The following is a 19765-nucleotide window of genomic DNA, read 5'->3' on the forward strand; positions in this document are numbered from 1 at the left end:
ATCACAGATATACAGTCATGATTAAAAAGGAAATTCCCTCCATGAATAAAGGAAAACTACTGCAGAGCTCACACAAAGGGAATTCTTACTCTCAGCAAACACTCCCATCACATTACCCAACATGTCAGCAAAAGCAGGACGCACTACGCATGGTCTAGCCAACAAAGGGACACCGGGTGATTGATGTCAGCAACTGATCAATGAAAGGACGTCGGGCGGAGAACCTTGCGGGAGGTTGGTCCTCCAACCAATCAAAATGAATGAGGGCCAGAACTAGACTAAACCAAGTGATCACCCTCGAGCTCCGCGCAGTGTCGCTGGAATGAATGCTCTGGAAGTTATGGAGCAAAAGAATACGGTAACGAAATAAATAAACAGAGGGAAACAGGAGAAAAACTGTATTGCTATCAGCGGAGAAGTCACGCCGGAAAACACAAATATGAACGTCCCAGTCCCGTATTTGCAGTAAACGGGGAATTGCCTCAGCGCGGCTGCAGGTCTGAATGAGCGCCGCCATCTTTATTCGGGGTAGCGATTCACTGGGCACGTGCGCTGCCGCCATCTTTGTAGGAGACAAGGTGCAGCCAGGCGCATGAGCAGCGTTTCTCTGGGAGAGAGTCATTGGGACCACAGCAGCCAATACTGCTCTGATTTAACTCTGGGCTCCCACATGACCACTTTGTCAAGATCTAGCTTCCTCAGTCTCGAACCATGTGTGTATTTTTGGTCTGTTTAGTACTGTATTATTACTTGTATAGACCCTTTGTTAATGAGATTTTCACTGCGGCCTAGCCCCTGACCATGTGCTGCTCGATTATCATATGTTTTTTTTTCTAGAATATTTTTCACAGTGAATAATTCTTTTTTACCTCTCAGCAAGTGTATTTTCCTTCTATTTCTGACTATCAAATTCTGCACCACTTTCATTCCCTGTAATCCACTTGGCACTTCCTTATACATCGACTGTGTTTCTCCTTCCACAGGTACCAGTTATCAATACCAGAGCCCTGTTGCCTGTGGAGAGGGTGATGTTTGACTTTCTTGTACAGCTGTACTTTGAGTGGTGACGGTGCTCCCAAAATGTGGTTGGGTAAGAGACATTACAGATTATTCTTTACAGCAACAGTGATGACGTGAAGATAATGTCCAAATCAAGAGCAGTTTGTAGTTTTATTATCATGCTTATAATTTCACAAACGATATTATTGAGAACTTTAGAAATAAGGCTAGAAATGGAGATATTAAGTCAGGTGACCAAAATGCACTATCGAAAAGCAGGTTTTGAGGTATGTTGTAAACGAGGAAAGCAGACCTTTGAGGTTTTGTCTTCAAATTCCAGTTGCTTTAGCAACTGTAGAATCAGCCACACAGTTGAAGTAATGAATTAACAAATCATTGGGAGTCTCGAAGAAAATGGGTTGTTGATGTCTCAAAGAATGTGTGGTGCAGGGAGCTATGGATGATCACAGCCAGGAATTAAATCAAGAGTGAGTTTTTGTAAAATTGTTGTTGCTTATGAATAGGAGTATTTTGACGGATGAACATGTTTGGGGAGAAGTGAGCACGTGGGCGACAGCGTTTTCAATTTTTCTTGAGATTACAGGGAGGTTGAATTTGGGAGGCTGCCCAGGAGTCTGGTTGGCTAATTAAGTCTGGTTATGGATGGCACGGTGGCTCAGTAGTTAGCACTGCTGCCTCGCAGCGCTAGAGACCCAGGTTCAATTCCTGCCCCGGGCAACTGTCTGTGTGGAGTTTGCACATTCTCCCCGTGTCTGTGTGGATTTCCTTCGGGAGCTCTGGTTTCCTCCCACAGGCCAAATATGTGCAGGTTAGGTGAATTGGCCATACTAAATTGCCCGTACTGTCAGGTAAAGGGTTAAATGTAGTGGAATGGCTCTGGGTGGGTTGCTCTTCAGAAGGTTGATGTGGACTTGTTGGGCCGAAGGGCCTGTTTCCACACTGTAAGTAATCTAACAATCATAACACATGATGGAAGAGAATTTCAGTATATGAGCTGAGGTGAGGGTGAAATCAGCTGGAAATAGTAGTCTTAGAGTGGGACTGGGCTGTCACTGTCACCTCACCTCTGGGATTCAGCTGGTTGTCAGGTTGTGAATCAGGGCGGTAACACAATCGGGAGCTGAGTGGCCCTGGTGGAGCCTAAAATGACTGTCACTCAGCTGGCTGTTGCTGAGCAGCTGCTGCTTGCTTCCCCTGTTAGTGACTACTTCCATCACTTTACTGCTGATCGAGTGTGGACTGATAAAGCGAACATGCCTGAGTTGCATTTGCTGTGTGTTTTTGTGTTGAATATCCCTGGGCAATATTCAACTTTTTCGGTAGATGCCAGTACTGGAGCGGTACGTGGCTTGGTGGGTGGCAAGATCTGGAGCACAAGCTATCAGTATTATTGCCAGAATGTTAGCAAGACCCATAGCCTTCACACTGCATAACCATTTCGTTCTCTTATTCAAACTAAATCGAACTGGCTTCAAAGTCACATCTATGATGTTAAGACCTACTGGAGAATGCTGAGATGGATCATCTCACTTTGCATCTGGCTGAAAATTGCTGCAAATGCTGTCATCTTATCTTTTGCATTGATGTGTGAGACCCCTCCATCAGTCAGGGTGGGGATATCCGTAGTTCTTCCTCCATTCAGTTGCTTAATTGTCCATTACCATTCACAACTGGGTGTGGCAGAACTGCAGAGGCCTGATCTGATCCATTGTTTATGGGATCACTTAGCTCTGTTGTTGCTGCTGATGCTGTTTGATATGCAGATGGTCTTGCTGGGTAGATTCACCAGATTGGCACTTCATTTTTAGGTATGCCTGGTGCTGCTAATGGCATGCCCTCCTTTCCTGTCGATTGCGATGGGTGAGTGTAGGATTTACAAACCCATGAGAATACAGATTGTGCTGGAGTACAGTTCTGCTGCTGTTGTTATCCCACAGTGCCTCAGAGATATCCACTTTGAGTTACTACATCTGTCCCATTTAGCACGGTGATAGTACCACTCAACATAATGGAGGTTTTTCTCAACTTTAAGGTGAAGCTTTGTTTCCAAAAGGACTGTGTGATTGTTGCTCTTACCGGTACTGTCATGGACAGATGCATTTGCAGCTGGTAGATTAGTAAAGATAAGATTGAGTATGTTTTTCCCTCTTGCTGGTTCCCTTACCACCTGCTGCAAATGCTGTTGAATTGCCTTGTCCTTGAGGACCTAATCAGCTCAGTCAGTAATCCTGCTGTTGAGCTACATTGAAATACTGCACCCAGATACCATTTTGTTGCCTCAGTACTTCCTCAAATTATTGCTTAGCTTGGAGGAGCAAATGATTCATCAGCCGAGAGAGAACGGTACGTGGTAATCAGCAGGAGCCATTAGACTTCCTGATGTCCAAAGTTAATGCTGAGTCCTCACAGGGAAAATGGTACCTCTGTGTACACCATTGTGCAACCACCAGGTCTGACCTGCTGATGGGACAGAACATATCCAGACGTTTCCGGAGAAATTGAAGACTGCAGATGCTGGAGGTCAGAGTCGAGAGTGTGCTGCTGGAAAAGCAGAGCAGGTCAGGCTGATGAAGAGCTTATACCTGAAACGTCGATTCTCCTGCTCTTCGGATGCTGCCTGACCTGTTGTGCTTTTCCATCATCACACTCGCGATAACAAGGGATGGTGATGGTGGTTCGCATCATTGTCTGTAAAGGATGATTACGTGAGTATGACTATGTCAGGCTGTTCCTTGACTAGGCTGTGAGACAGCTCTCCATATTTTGGCACAAAAAAAACAGATGTTTGTGAGGAGGATGTTGTAGAGTCGAGAGGGCTGATTCTGTGGTTGTATGTACTAGTGCCTTGTCAGATGTAAAGTGGTCCCTCCAGTTTATTCCTTTATTGAGACTTTGCAGTGATTAATATAATGGGTAGCTCGCTGGGCCACTGTCAGGTTGGCAGGATTTTTTTCGCCATTGACAATGGTTCCATTGACAATGGTTCCCTGGAGATCAGAAGATTCCTAATTCCTGTTATTTTTTCTTGAATTCAGATTCCACCATCCGCCGAGCTGGGATTCGAACCAGGACTTCAGTTGTACATTTTAATATTCTGGATAAAAGTTAAATACATCAGGATTGTTCACACACATTAAATGTCACTAACTCTTGTTTTACTTCTTTGTAAACACTGTCCATTATCCTGTCTCCTTCATCCTTCCCTCCAACTACAAGAGCAAGGAGCACATGGAGTTTCTCTGTCATTAGTCTGTGATTATCCCATCAGCTGCCTCTGCTGTTTCCCTCCCTCCCACTAGCCCAACGAGCCAAACTGCCTCATGTGGTGTTCCTGATTTTTGCCCCAAATTGATATCTTTCTGCAGTCTCTTGTTAAGCGTTATCGGAGTTCATCTTGATCTTTTACGCTCGTCTCTCTAAATTAGAGACATTACAACTCTGTTTCCTCCTCATCATCATCACTCCACCTCGCCAATCCACAGATATTTTGTCTTGTTCTACATGTCTTTTCTGGTTCTGTCCTTCTCATCCATTCTGCTAAAAACTAATATTTGACCTCACCGTCGTTGGGAAATTCTGCTCTGTCTCCACTCTTCCTTTCATTTCTGAATACCTTGTATTTCGTGTACCTCTATCCTTGGTCCCTCCTGTACCGCACATGCATTCTGCCAAGAGGTGACATCGTCCAAAAGCACCGTGTTAGGTTTCACATGTTCACTGACAATGCCCAGCCCTCCCTCCCCATAATCCCTCTCCATTGTTCCACTGTCACTCAGTTATCAAACTGCGTATCACACTCCCAATACTCGAGTCGCTGCAGTTTCCTCCAATGAAACATTGTAATGGTTAAACCCATTGCCTTCATTTGCTATTTAAAATTACTTTCCCGAACTGCTGAGCCCCTCCTTCCCACTGGGAACTATCTGAGGCAGAACTACACTCTTCACAATATTGCTGTCATATCTGACCCTAAGGTTACCTTCTAATCAGACATTTACACAACCAAAAACACCAGGAATTTCAGTCTCTAAAATGGTGCTTGTTCCCCCTCCCTGGCTCCATTGCTACTGAAACCCCTTACCTGTGTCGGTGTTGCATTAAACTTAGCAAATCTGTAACAGAACCTTTGATTCCGCGACTGACACAGAATCTCCCCTTCCAGTATTAACTCTCAGACACAATCTCGCAGTATTTATTCTGTCAAACCCCTTAGGATCCCAAAATTTTCAATAAGATCACCTCTCATTTTCCAGAATCCAATTTGTAGATTCCCAACTTTTTTAGCCTTTGCTTAAAAGATAATTCCTCCAAACCAGGGATCATCCCAGTGAATCTTCCCTGAAATGCCTCCAATAAAGTGACACATTTCCTTCACTAAAGGGATGAAAACTGCTCACGTTACTCCAGATATGGTGGTCTCAACAGCACTTCGTGCAGTTGCTCTCAGCTATGTACTCCAAACTCTTATAATGAAAACCCTTGAAACAAAACATTCCACTCTCCTTCCTGATGACATGTTGTAACTGTGTGCGAGCTTTCTGTGTTTCCTGCACAATTACCCTTGGTCCCTTTGTGGTGCAGATTTCTACAGTTTCCACCATTTAAACAATACTCTGTTCTTTTATTATCTCCTCTAATATGACCAACTTCCCATTTTCCCAAATTATACACCATCTGGAAACTTGTTGTCCACTTCTCCTGTGCATCTCTCTCTCGCCACAATCCTCTTAGAACTTTACAGTTGTACCTTTTCTAGAAGGTTCCCCCCTCCTCTACCCCCATTCTTCTAAATATTTACTGGGAGCACTGGGCAGTGGGAAGCATGCCGAGTTGCGATGTTCTTAGGGATAGTGTATGGCATGACTGGGAGGAGCATGCTGCTCATTGGTCAGAGTGGAGACAACTTGCCCATCGAGCAGCATGAGCCTTTTACACCCCATGTCTTATTGATGAGGCACGGCGGTAGCACGGAAGGAAAGAAAAGGGAGCAAATCCTGCTCTCCACATCTCAGTAACTCTTGGAACATTCTGTCCCTTGTGTCAAGGATCTGTCGTGTTCAGTCACATGAAGTCCCAAGGTGGAAACTCCAAGAAACCCACATAGATTTCCCCCTGAATTGACTGCTGACCTCCACAAGTGTAATGTGTACAGTCATCCTGGGCCAGGAGTAGGGGAAGGTGTGAGTTTCTAAACTGAACTGACAGTGACAGATTTTATAAACGTGTATTACAGGTGGGCTTTCAGGTGGTAATCTCGGTAACTGTAACGCCAAACGCTGACAGAATTACTGAATTCATCAGGACCTGAATATTTTAATTGTGTGTGAATATTGTGCGCCAGCTCAATTCCATTTTCTGCATAAAAGTTCCCCTTTGAATCAGCCCATTCTCTCAATACATCTCCCCAATCCTTCAATGCGTCCTGTGATCCTTGTATAATGAGCTGATGAGTGTAAGGATTGACATCATAATGTATATGTTATGTAAAACTTGTCTCTCAGATCCCCTCAACTGCCTTTGCTACAAGGAGAACAATCACAGTTTCACCAAACCCCTGATTCCCCAATGTCTGTTTGCTCTCTATAAGGCACACAACAGGATTGTGTTGGAACATTCTCCACTTGCCTACATCAGTGCAGCCCCCAACAATATTAAATAAAGTAAACATCCTCCAGGACAAAGCACTGTGCCTGAGTGGAGCCCCATTCACCACCTTCAGCATTCCCTCTCCCCACCCCCAAGGTACAGGGGCATCATTGTGTAAAAGGTAAAGTCAGCATTGTCCTGCGAGACCATAGGGCTGCTCCCTCGTCAGGGAGAGATGGCTGGTGATGGTTTAACCTGACGTAAAGGGGTGGTTGAGAAGGAAGAGTCCATCTATTGTAGATGGATATTCTTGATATGTATGAGCAAACCCATGTCTCTGCAACTAAAATCCCCCATTTTTTGAACCATGCTGGTAAATCTCCTGTGCCCCCTCTCAGGGACCGTGGCATCCTACCCAATGTGTGGGGGATCTCTGGTTTGCACAGACCCAGCTGCTCTGTGTTCCTGTGGGCAATGTCATCATAGTGCAACAGCTGCAGTAAACGTCACTGTCTGTAAAGGTGGGAGACACAGAAATCCCGAAAACATTTTAAGATGTATTTAGTGTGCACTTGCGATGTCATGATAAATAACACTTTTCCACAAGTACTGGAAAATAGGTGAGGATAATTAGGTGGTAGTTTTCTTTGTCACATACCCGATGGAACACCAGAGCCTTTTTCTGTTCTGTGGAACGCTGAGATGTTTATTATAGAAATATGACAGGCAGCATTGGACATCAGGTCCGAAATGGTGATAGTAGAATAGATGACACATGATTGGTCGATGTTTATTAGGTGGGGGGGGGGGGGGGGTGCGAGTGAGACGGAGAGTTTTAAGACGAAATTCAGAAGTTCGGTGCAGGAATCGGAAAGGGCCATCATCACGTGAGAAATAAAAGTTGGGCGTCCTGAAGGTTGGAAAAAAAGAAAGGCACATATACCAAAGCTTTGAGAGAGGGGAGGGTATTAGAGATAGGGAGGATAATGAAGCTGGAGGGCATGATAGTTGTAAATGATTGTGAGGATGGAGGACGTTACAGAGCTGGAGATATTTGTGGTAGAAGTTTTTTGGGTTTTGAGACTGGAGAGGAATTATTGAGATATGGACGAGTTGTAAGGCTGGATGAGGTGGCATTGACAGGGATAGTTCTGAGCATAGAGGAAGTTACAGAGATATTGAGCGTTAGAGTCATAAAGCTATACAGCATCGACACAGACCCTGTGGTCCAATCAGTCCATGTTGACCATAATTTTGAACTGAACTAATCGCATCTGCCACCACATGGTCCAAATCCATCCTAGTATTCCATATTGATAAATGGGTCCAAATGTTTTTTCCTCTTAGAATCCTATTCCCCTACCCTTTTACTCTACATTTACTCCTGACTAATTCACTAAACCTAATCATCCCTGAACACTACGGGCAATTGAGCACGGCAAGTTCACCTACCTGTAGATCTGTGGATTGTGGGAGGAAACGGGAGCACCTGCAGGAACACATGCTGGAATGGGGAGGAATATCCAAACTCCACATGGACAGCCATGCAGGAATGCAGGGCAGACATGCAGGAATTGAACCTGTGTTCCTGGTGCAGTGAGGCAGCCCTGCTAGCCATTGAGCCACTGTGCCACCCTGAAATTGGGTTTACATTCACAGCTACCATGTCCTCTCCACGTTTATTCCACACGTGAACCACTGTCTGTGCAAAAACAAAGGATAAAATCCCCAACGTCATTTTAATGCCTTTCTCCACTCATTTCAAAATGAATTTACCCACTCTTGAATTGTAACCCCTCCTGGAAAGGGCACCTGCTGTTCATATTACCGATAGTCTTCAGGATTTTATAAACCTCTAATATGGTCGCGCCTCAGCCTCAAACGCTCAGTGAAAGAAGTCCCAGCCTATCCAGACTCTGCTTAAAATTCAAACAATCCATTCCCATCAACCTCCTGGTAAAACTCTTCTGAACCCGATCCAATTTAATAATATCCTTCCGATAACACAATAACCAGAACTGGGCACAGTATTCCAGAAGAGGCCTCATCAACATCCTGTGCAGCCTCAACATAACGTCCCAACTCATATACTCAAAGGTCTGATCAAAGAAGGCAAATATGGTAAACACCTTTTTAACCACCCTGTTTACATGTGACATATACTTCAAAGATCTGAACCCCGAGGTCTCTTTGTTTTATATCACTTCTTATGGCCTGACTTTGAATGAGTGTAAATCCTGCCCTTGTTTGTTTTATCAAGATATCATATTTTGCATTTATTCCAATCCACAACATCCTTCGAGTATAAAGGCAGTAGGGGAATACTGAAGAGGGAAATCAGGAGAGCAAAAAAGAGACAGGACACAGCTTTCGCTAATATGGTTAAGGATAATCCAAAGGGTTTTTTTTACAAATACATTAAGAATAAAAGTGTCACTAGAGAGAGAATAGGGCTTCTCAAAGATCAGCAAGGCGGCTACTGTGTGGAGCTGCAGGTGATGGGGTTGGGGGGAGGTGTTGGAGGGGGAGATACTAAACGAGTATTTGGCATCAGTGTTTACTGTGGAGAAGGGCATGGGAGTTATAGAATATCGGGAAATAGATGGTGACAGCTTGAAAAATGTTCATATCACACAGAAGTTGGTACTGGATGTCTTGAAACGCATAAAGGTGGATAAATCCCCAGGATCTGATCAGGTGTACCCTAAAAGTCTGTAGGAAGCTAGGGAAGTGATTGCTGGGCCCCTTGCTGAGATTTTTGTATTATTGATAGTCACAGCTGAGGTGCAGGAAGACTGGGGGTTGGTTAATATGGTTTTACTATTTAAGGATTGCGGTTTGGACAATCCGGGAACTACAAACACATTAACCTGACGTCAATGCTAGACAAGTTGTTGGAGGGAACCCTGAGGGATAACATTTGCATGTGTTTGGAAAAGCAAGGACAGATCAAGATTGATGAAATTGGTGTGGTGGAAATGTTGGAAAACATTAAGATTGATAAGTTCCCAGGGCCAGACCAGATTTATCCCCGTCTGCTCCAGGAAGAGAGAAATGAGGTTGCTAAGCAACTGGCAAGGATATTTGCCTCCTCACTCTCCACAGGAGTCGTACCAGAGGATTGGAAGGCGGTGAATGTTTTTCCTCTTTTCAAGAAGGGAATCAGGGAAATCGTTTGCAATTACAGACCAGTCAGTCTTACATCAGTTGTTAGCAATTTTGTGGAAATAATTCTGAGGGATAGGACTTATGACTATTTGGAAATGCATAGTGTGATTAATTGCAGTCACCATGGCTTTGTGATGGGGCAGGTCATGCCTCACGAATCTTATTGAGTTCTTTGAGGAGGTGTCAAGATAAGTCGACTACGGTAGAGCAGTGGATGTGGTGTAAATGGATTTCAGCAATGCATTTGTTAGGGTTCCCCATGGTAGACTCATCCATAAAGTCAGGAAGTATGGCATACAGGGAGATCTGGCTAACCGGATTCAGAATTGGCAGGCTGACATAAGGCAGAGAGTGATTGTAGATGGAAAGTATTCTGCCTGCAGGACAGCATTGAGTGGCGTGCCGCAGAGCTCTGTTCTTGGACCTCTGCTCTTTGTAGTTTTTATAAATGACTTGGATGAGGAGGTTGATGGCTGGGTAAGTAAATTTGCCGACAACACAAAGATTGGAGGTGTCGTCGATAGTATAGAAGGTTACTGCAGACTGCAGCATGACACAGACAGGATGCAGAGCTGGGCTGAGAAATGGCAGATTGAGTTCAAACTGAATAAATGCGAAGTAATGTATTTTGGAAGGTTGAACTTGAATGCTGAATATAGGATTAACGACAGGATCCTTGGCAGCGTAGAGGAACAGAGGGATCTGAGTGTGCAAGTACATAAATAACTCAAAGTTGCCACCCAAGTGGAAGCGTCAGAGGTAGTATTTTTACATCGAGATTTGTGAATGCATGGAATGCGTTACCACGGGTGGTGGTGGAAGCGAAGTCATTGGGGACATGTGTGCGACTGCAGGAAATGCACATGGATAGCAGTGACTTGGGGGTGCGTCGGTTAAGTTACTATGTTTTACATTAGGATTAAATCTCAGCACAACACCGTGGGCCAAAGGGACTCTTGTGTGCTGCACTTTTCTCTGTTCTATGATTAGGGATAGTCGGCATGGGTTTGTTCGTGGGAAATAATGTGTCACGTATTTGATTAAGGTGTTTTTTGAAGAAGTAACAAAGACGATTGATGTGGGCAGAGTGGTAGATGTGATCGATATGGACTTCAGTAAGGCATTCGACAAGGATTACCATGGGAGACTGATTATCAAGGTTAGATCTCACGGAATACAGGGATAACTAGCCATTTGGATACAGAACTGGCTCAAAGTTAGAAGACTGAGGTAGGTGGTAAAGGATTGTTTTTCGGACTGGAGGACTGTGACCAGTGGAGTGCCACAAGGATCGGTGCTGGGCCCTCGACGTTTTGTCAATTATAATAATTATTTGGATGTAAACGTAGGAGGGCATAGTTAGTAAGTTTGCAGATGACACCAAAATTGAAGATGTAGTGGACAGTGAAGAATGTTTCCTCGGATTACAATGGGATCTTGGTCAGAATGGCAAATGGGCTGAGGAGTGGTTGATCGAGTTTAATTTAGATAAATGCAAGGTGCTGCATTTTGGTAAAGCAATGCCTAATAGGACTGATACACATAATGGTCAGGTCCCAGGGAGTGTTTATGGACAAAGATACCTTGCAGTGCAGGTTCATAATTCCTCAAAAGTAGAGGCGCAAGTAGGTAGGATAGTGAAGATGTTTGGTATGATTTCCGTTATTGGTCAGTGCATTGAGTACAAGAGTTGGGAGGACATGTTGCGGCTGCTCACGACATTGGTTAGGCTACTTTTGCAATATTGTGTGCAATTCTGTTCTTCACCCATCAGAAGGATGTTGTGTAACCTGAAATGTTCAGAAAAGATTTTCAAGGATGTTGCCAGGGTCGGAGGGTTTGAGCTACAGTGAGAGACTGTATAGGCTGGGGCTGTTTTCCCTCCAGTTTCGGAGGCTGACTGGTGACCTCAGAGGTTTATAAATTCATGAGCATGGACCAGAGAGATAGACAAGGTGTTTACACTGGGGAGAGGGGAATCTAGAACTAGAGGGCATAGGTTTAGCGTGAGAGGGGAAAGATATAAAAGGGACCTACGGGGAGACTTTTTCATGCAATGGTGGTGCGTTTATGGAATGCGCTGTCAGAGGAAGTTATGAAGGCTGGTACAATTTCAACAATTATTAGGTATCTGGATAGGTATATGAATAGGAAACGTTGAGAGGGATATCGCACAATGCTGGCAAATGGGATTAGATTAGGTTCGGGCATTTGGTCGGCATGGACGGGTTTGACCGAAGGGTCTGTTTCCGTGCTGTACGTCTGTGACTCAGAGCCGAGGATCAGCTCAGTGGATTTCAGTCTCTTAAAAGGTAAATGTTGGTCTGTTTTATTTCTAAAAGTCCACAACATTCAATAGGGTGAGGGTTTATTAGTTTAAATACGTGTCTCATGATCTTTTGGTTGAATGATTTAAATATTAAATACAAGTACTAATGTATTCGAGAGTCGTCTTTTGTAAAGATATAAGATGCTGCCTTTTTCTGGGTCTACAGATTAAGGTGCAGAGATGGCCATTCGTTCAGTGACGTGCTCTTCCTGGAGGATGTCGGAGATTAGGAAGAGTTTCAATGATTCTGATGATAGTCTGCAGGAAGTGAGGATGTAAATCCTCTTGGATCGCATGGATCTTATGTAGCAATGCTTAATGGTAAGGAAAAATTTACATGAGTCAGGATGTGTGATAGATGGCAGTTTCAGCCAGAAAACTGCAGGTACAGTCAGGTAGATGAGTTACATCTCGGAAAGGTAGAAAAGGGAGGTGGGTAGAGAAGTAGTCTCCTGTGGCTATTCCCATCTCAAAAAAGTATAGTGTTCTGGAAAATGTAGGTGGTCATATACTCTCAGGGGAATATAGCACTGACAGCCAAGGTACTAGTACTGAGACTCTCTCTAACGTAAGGAGTGCTATATCAGATTCCAGGTGATCAATGATGATTCGGGACTCTCTGGTATAGGGCACAGACTGCCGTTTCTGTCGCTGACAGTGAGGCAGCAGAATGGGGTGGTATCTCCTTGGTGTCAGGGTCAAGGATGTCTCAGAGAGGGAGCAGACTATTCTCAAAGGGGAGAATGACCACTGGGAGGTCGTTGTATATTGGCACCAATGACATAGGAAGAGAAAAGGATGAGGTCCTGACGAGAGAATGTAGCAAATTAGCCTGGAAAAGTATGTCCTCGTTGGTCGTAATATCTGGATTACTCCCGGTGCTACATGCTTGTGAGAAGAGAAATAGCAGGGTGGAGGGGATGAATGAGTGGCTAAGGAGCTGGTTTAGGATTCACATTTTTGGATCATTGTAATCTCCTCTGAAGTAGAGTTGACATGCATAAGAAGGATAGATTGCACCCGAATTGGAAGGTGTCTGATATCCAGGTAGAGAGATTTGCAAGTGCTCGTCAGGAGGCATTAGACCAGTGAGGGCATGTGGGTAAACCCAAAGAGATAGTGAGAAAAGAGATAAGTCTGAGGCTGGTACAGTTCAGAAATCAAACAGTCAAGGCAGGCAAGGGCAAGACAGAGAACGATGTAGGATTGACCAGTTAAACTTCTCTTATTTCAATGCAAGAGACCTGACAGGGAAGGCAGATGGGATCAGGGTATGGTTTTGAACGTGGCGCTGTGATATCATGAGTATTATGTAAACGAGGCTCAGGGATGGATAGGAATGGCATCTTAATGTTCTAGGTTATAGATGCAAACAGAAGGATAGAAAGGGGGACATGAGAGGAGGTGGAGTGGTGTTTTTGATCAGTGATAGCATTATATTTGTGCTTGGGGGGATATTCATGGGAGTACGTCCAGTGAATTTACTTGGGTGGAACTGGGAAATAAGGAATAGATGATCACCTGATTGTTATGATCTGCGTGGGTTTCGTCTGGTTGCTCTGGATTCCTCCCACTATCTAAAGATATGCAGGTTGGGTGGATCATCCAGGCTAAATTGTCCATAGTGTTCAGGGAAGTGCAGGCTCGGTTGATTATCCATAAGAAATGCAGTTTTACATTGCTCGGGTGGGAGTCCCTGAGACTCCGTGCAGATGTGATGGGCTGAATGGCCTGCTTCCACACTCCTGGAATTCTCTGATAATTCTACTAGTTTTAAAAGATCTAAAAGATAGTGCTCTAAATTGGGCAAAGGCGAATTTTGACGGTAGAAGGCGAGAACTTTCAATATTTCTTTGCTATTCCCAGGTAAAGGGACGGCTGGAAAGTGGGAACATAAGAACATAAGGAATATCAGCAGGAATAGGCCACCTGGCCCCTCAAGCCTGCTCTGCCATTCACTAAGATCAGGGCTGATCTTTTCATGGCCTCAGCTCCACTTTCCTGCTCTCTCACCATCACCCTTAGTCCCTTTCCTGTTCGTAAATCTCGCTTTTGACCAAAAGGCATTCAAGATGAAAGCCTCAACTGCTGCATTCAGCAGGGAATTCCACAGATTCACAACCCTTTCGCTGAAGAAATTCCTCATCAACTCAGTCCTAAATCTGATACCCCCTTATTTTGACGCGATGCTCCCTAGTTTGCCCCGTCCCCAATGGAAATAACCTCCCTGCTGCTATCTTATTTACTCCCTTCATAATGTTATTTTTTTCCTATTCAACCTCCCATTCTTCGAAATTCCAATGTATGTTGTATCAGTCGACCCAATCTCTCCACATTAGGCAACCTTCTCAACTCACAACACAAACTAGTAACCCTCCTCTGCACTCCCTCCAGTGCCACTACATCCTTGCTGAAGTAAGGAGACCGAACCTGTACACAGTACTCCCGGTCTGGCCTCCCCAGCACCCTGTACAGCTGCAGATAACCATCCCTTTAGCAATGAAGGACAATATTCCCTTCACTGCCTTAATTACCTGCTGGACCTGCAAACCAACTTCCTGTGATTCACGTACAAGGACACCCAGCTCCATCTGTATCTCAGCGTGCGACAAGTTTTCACCATTTCATAATCTATTTTGCTGTTCATCCGACCAAAAGTAATGACCTCACATTTCCCAATATTTTCCTCCGTCTGCCAGATCCTTACGCACTCACGTCACCTCTCCTTATCCCTGTGTAGACTTACAGTGGCCTCTGCACACCTTGCTCTACCTCATCATGTCAAATCTGAACTCTGACACCTGGTCCTGAACTCCAAAACATCTGTGTAAATTGTTAACAATTGTAGTCCCAACACTCGTCCAAACACCCATTTATCCCCACTCTTTACTTTGTGTTAGTTAATCAATCCTGTATCCATACCAATACATTAGCCAGAATGCCATGCATCTTATACTGCAGTCTTTTGTGTGTGGCATCATGGTGAATGCCTTCTGGAAATCGATATACACCATATCCACTGGTTCTTCGTTGTCCAAAGTGCTCGTGATGTCCTCAAATAATTCGAGTAAATTAATTAAACATGACCTACCGTTCATGAATCCATGCTGTGTCTGCTCGATGAGACAATTTATATCCAGATAGCTTACTGTTTCTTCCTTGAGAGATTCAGGCATTTTCCCAATTACAGAAGTTTAGCTAACAGGTCCATTTTGAAATATTGGCATCACATTTTCAGCTTTCCAGTCTGTCAGAACCATCCCAGAGTCCAGCACATTTTCGTGAACTATCACGAGTAAAGTTGCTATTTACCCTCTGTCATGTTTTATAGTCCCCTGGGTGCATTCCAACAGGGCCAGGAGACCTAACTACGTTTAGGCTGTTAGGTTTCCCAATACAACCTCTTTACTGACCACTCCTCATTTGCCATTGCCTCCATATGTCTGTAGTGTACAGAGAGTATGTTCCTGATAAGGCCAAGGCTGGTAGCTATAGAGAATGCTGCCTGTGGACAGAAATTGAGGATCTGGTCAAGAAGATGAAGGAGGGAAATGGCAAGTATAGACAGCTGCGTTTGAGTGAATCCCTGGAGGGGCATGGGGCAGTAGGATTATACTCGCGGAAAACCAGGAGAGCAAAAATGGGACATGAGATAGCTTTGGGAAAAAGGTTTAGGGAAAATCCTACAAATACACTAAGGACAAAAGAGTAACCAGACAGAGAATATGGACCCTCAAAGATCAACAAGGCTGTCTGTGGAACTGCAGGAGATGGAAGAGATAATACCCGAGGATTTCATGTCAGCTCTTACTGAAATCGTATATGGCAGCGAGAGAGGTTGGAGAAATAAATAGTGTTCACTTGGCAAGTGTCCATATTAGTTGGGAGGAGGTACTGGATCTTGTATAATGCATGAAGATTGATAAATCCCTGGTACATGATCAGGTGAATCCCATAACCTTTTGGGATGCTAGGGAAGTGATTGCTGGGCCCCTTACTGAGGTAGTTATATCACCGATAGCCACAGATGTAATGCTGCAAGACAGCTGCCATTATTTGAGAAAGGTGATGAGAAAGCCAGAGAACAATACACGGGTGAGCCTGAAGTCAGGTATGTTGTTGGAAAGGCTTCTCAGGGAGAGGATTTAGATGTAATTGGAAAGGCAAGAAATGATTAGGGATAGTCAGCCTGGATTTGTCCATGGAAATCACTGACTTGGACTTAAGAAAGACATTCAAAAAGGTTCTACAGAACAGACTGATTAGCAAATTAGACACCATTGGATGCAGAGAGAACTAGCTATTTGGATACAAGATTGGCTGGAAGGTTGGAGACAGAGGGTCGGGGTGGAGGTTTCCTTTTCGGACTGGAGACCTGTGATGAGCAATATGCTGTTAGGATCAGTGCAGGGTCCACTGCTTTTCATCATTTATATCAATGATTTCTATGTGGATATATGAGTATGGTTAGTAGGTTTACAGTAGACATCAAAATTGGAGATGTAGTGGTCAACGAAGATTGCCTCAGAGTAAAATCGGACTTCAAACAAATGGGCTGACGAGTGGCAGATGGAGTGTAATTCAGATAAATGTGAGGTGCTGCATTTTGGAAAAGCAAATCAGGACAGGACTTATGTATTTAATGTGAAGTTCCTGGGAAGTGTTGTTGAACTAAGAGACTTTGGAGTACAGGTTCATAGTTCCTTGAAAGTGGAATCATAGATAGTCAGTGTAGTGAAGAAGGTGATTTGTATACTTGCCTTTTTTGGTCAATGCATTGAGTCCAGGAGTCGCGACATTATTTTTCGGCTCTGCAGGACATTGATTCAGCCACTTCTGGAATTCTGCCTTCAGTCCTGGTCTCCCCGCTGTAGGAGTGATATTACAAAACTTGAAAGGGTTCAGAGAAGATGTGCAAAGATGTTGCCAGAGTTAAGGATTTGAGTTTTTGGGAGAGTTTGAATATGCTGGGGTTGAGAGATTATCTTAGAGGTTGATAAAATCGTGAGGGACATGGATATGGCGAACAACCAGGGTCTTTTCCCAAGGTTAGGTGAGTCCAAAGCCAGAGGGCTCAGGCTTAGGGTGTGAGGGAAAAGATTTAAAAGGCGTCTGAGGGGCAATGTTTTCAAGCTGAATGTGGTACGTGTATTAAATGAGCTGCCAAAGAAAGTGGGCAGGTGAGAAATAGGGCCTAAAATGATGCTACTTTGGTCTTCGGCTTCTGATGACCATTCTTCTTCACACATTCCCAAATTCTCAGTGAAAGATTTTGGCTGCGGACAATATCTCACAAATCGTGTTACCCGCTCAAGTCTCCATTGAATTCAAAAACTGAAATCTGGTAAAGTTAAAAAAGCAGAACTGACAATGATTAACCTATTTTCAGACACTTGGACGCATGAATGTTGTCTGTGAGGCAGAGCTAGTCGTCTGGGTCATGAACTGCTCACGGAAATGGCGGCGAGGCAATTCCACATGGTCCTTTCAACGTACTGGCGTCTTCGTGCACCATTCCTTCCCGGAAAGTGATCAAATATCATAAAACAGAACAGGATAACAATGAACCATGAAAAGTGAAGATTACCAATTACAGTCTCGATGAGAGTATGTTAACAATGCGATGTTGTCTCTACCGGATCGAGAGGGCTGATCAGCAGCCTCCCTCATCGGGACAGAATGAAGGAAATGAGAGAAATATAACCAAGTTTAACATCGCGATTGCCCTCCTTTTCGCCACAACAACAGAAAACTGCGATCGGATTCAATGCATGATCTGATTTCACTTCAGCAGGGTAATCACCATCTTCACTCACTTTCAGAGAAAATGGTGAACAACGCAAATTGTCTGGAATATGAAAACCTGACGCAGCCTGCTTGAGTCCTCTGTTATGCTGGGGGCCTTTCGAGCTTGAGGAGAATGTGATAACCACAGCAGTGGGGAAAAACAGCGTGGACACCGACATGGCGGTTGTTTGTGCTCTGCCACATCACAACCAGGTTTAGAAGAAATGACCTTTTTTTTACCATTCAACTACAACACAATCATCCCTGCAAAATGTTGCCAGACTAATGCATTTGCATAAGTGGCAGCGCAGGGATGCAAATCCAAGCTTTCTTAAGAAGTAGAACCTGGAACCAGTGTCGCTGATTGCTCAGCCACGTGAGCACACAGGCAAAAACCAGAAACCCAAGAGCGTCCTCCTTAAGGTACTCTGCTGCACACTCACAGCAACTGCACCAGTTCTGCAGAAGAAGCGGTGGAAAGGAATTCCTCCATCTGAGCGTTCGTGGTTTTTGTTCTCATCAGCAAACCTGGCTTTGAATTTGCCAGCCCATGTCTGCTGCCATGGTGAAAAGGAAACAATTCCAAATAGTTGCTGTGTGAAGTTTCTCTCCTCGAATAAAATGAGCACCGGAGATGGTGAAGTGCTCCTGCCATAAACGCCAATTCTCCTGCTGCTCAAATGAACTGAAAAACTAGTTTAGCACAGGAATACTAGAATGGAAGAACACGTAGCGAGGGTATTCGATCCGCGGTGCCCGTAAGAGCTGAAACATCCATTGTCTTTCTCCTTAATAGTGCATTTTCCAGCAGAGCCATGAACAACTGCCACCTGGCTGCAAGCTGGAGACCTGTGTGGGAATCGAGGAGATGCGACTCACTGATTGTCCGAAAATCAAACAGTTCTTTCTTTGAGGTGTCCAGAAATAAATTTCTACACATATTCAGGGAACGTCAAAGGCGATCTGAGACGTCAAAGAGGTGCTCACTGTATCATATTGTTCTTTGTTCGAAGTGTAAAAAGGTTTCCCACTTTCGTCGCATTCACGTTTCTTGTTGATGACTGAATCAGACAGAAGGTGTTTCACCAGAGCTGCACTTGACTTGCATTCCTCTTACCCGCCGTCATACGTTCCTGCAACTCTGTGGTAATAAGAAACAAAATGCATACAATGTCATTCGGCAGACTATCTGTAATTTTCTCATTTTCAGTTAGAATATGGCTTAGATTTCAGACCACACGGTAATATTAATAACTGTATGAGAGTAAGAGTCGAGAGTTCATCTGAGTCTGTAAATCTTTCTATTCTGGTTGCTGACAAAATGAGCTGTAACCGTGCCTGCTGCTTAGAAACTCGAATATGTGAACTGTGCCAAACGATGATTTTAGATTTCTGCTTTTGGTTCACACAGGTTGAGAAACGCCATACAGCGTCCAAATGAAGTGTTTCAGAGCCTATTTTGGAAAGCATTTGACAGAAACTTACATCATGAATCCAGACTTCGTTATGACAGAAGCTTTCCTTGTCACTGGTCCAATTCCTAAGCATCTGAATCCCTCTGCTCCCCACCTACTCATGCATCTGTCCGGACGCACCTTAAATTAATCTGCCATGCTTGCCTCTACCGCCTCTGCTGGCAACGCGTTCCAGACACCCACCACCCGCTGTGTCAAGTACTTGCCGCGAGAATTCCTCTTAAACTTTTCATCTCTTACCATGAAAGCCTGACCTCCCGCTATTTCATCCTTTACCCTCGGAAAAAGCTTATCTCTACCTACCCTACCTACTCCCTGCATGATTTTGTAAACCTCAATTAGATCCCGAACAATCTGTTTTTGCTAATGAAAACAGACGTAACCCCCTCAATCTCTCTTC

The sequence above is a fragment of the Chiloscyllium punctatum genome, chromosome 14 (genome assembly GCF_047496795.1).
Source record: "Chiloscyllium punctatum isolate Juve2018m chromosome 14, sChiPun1.3, whole genome shotgun sequence".
NCBI lineage: Eukaryota > Metazoa > Chordata > Chondrichthyes > Orectolobiformes > Hemiscylliidae > Chiloscyllium > Chiloscyllium punctatum.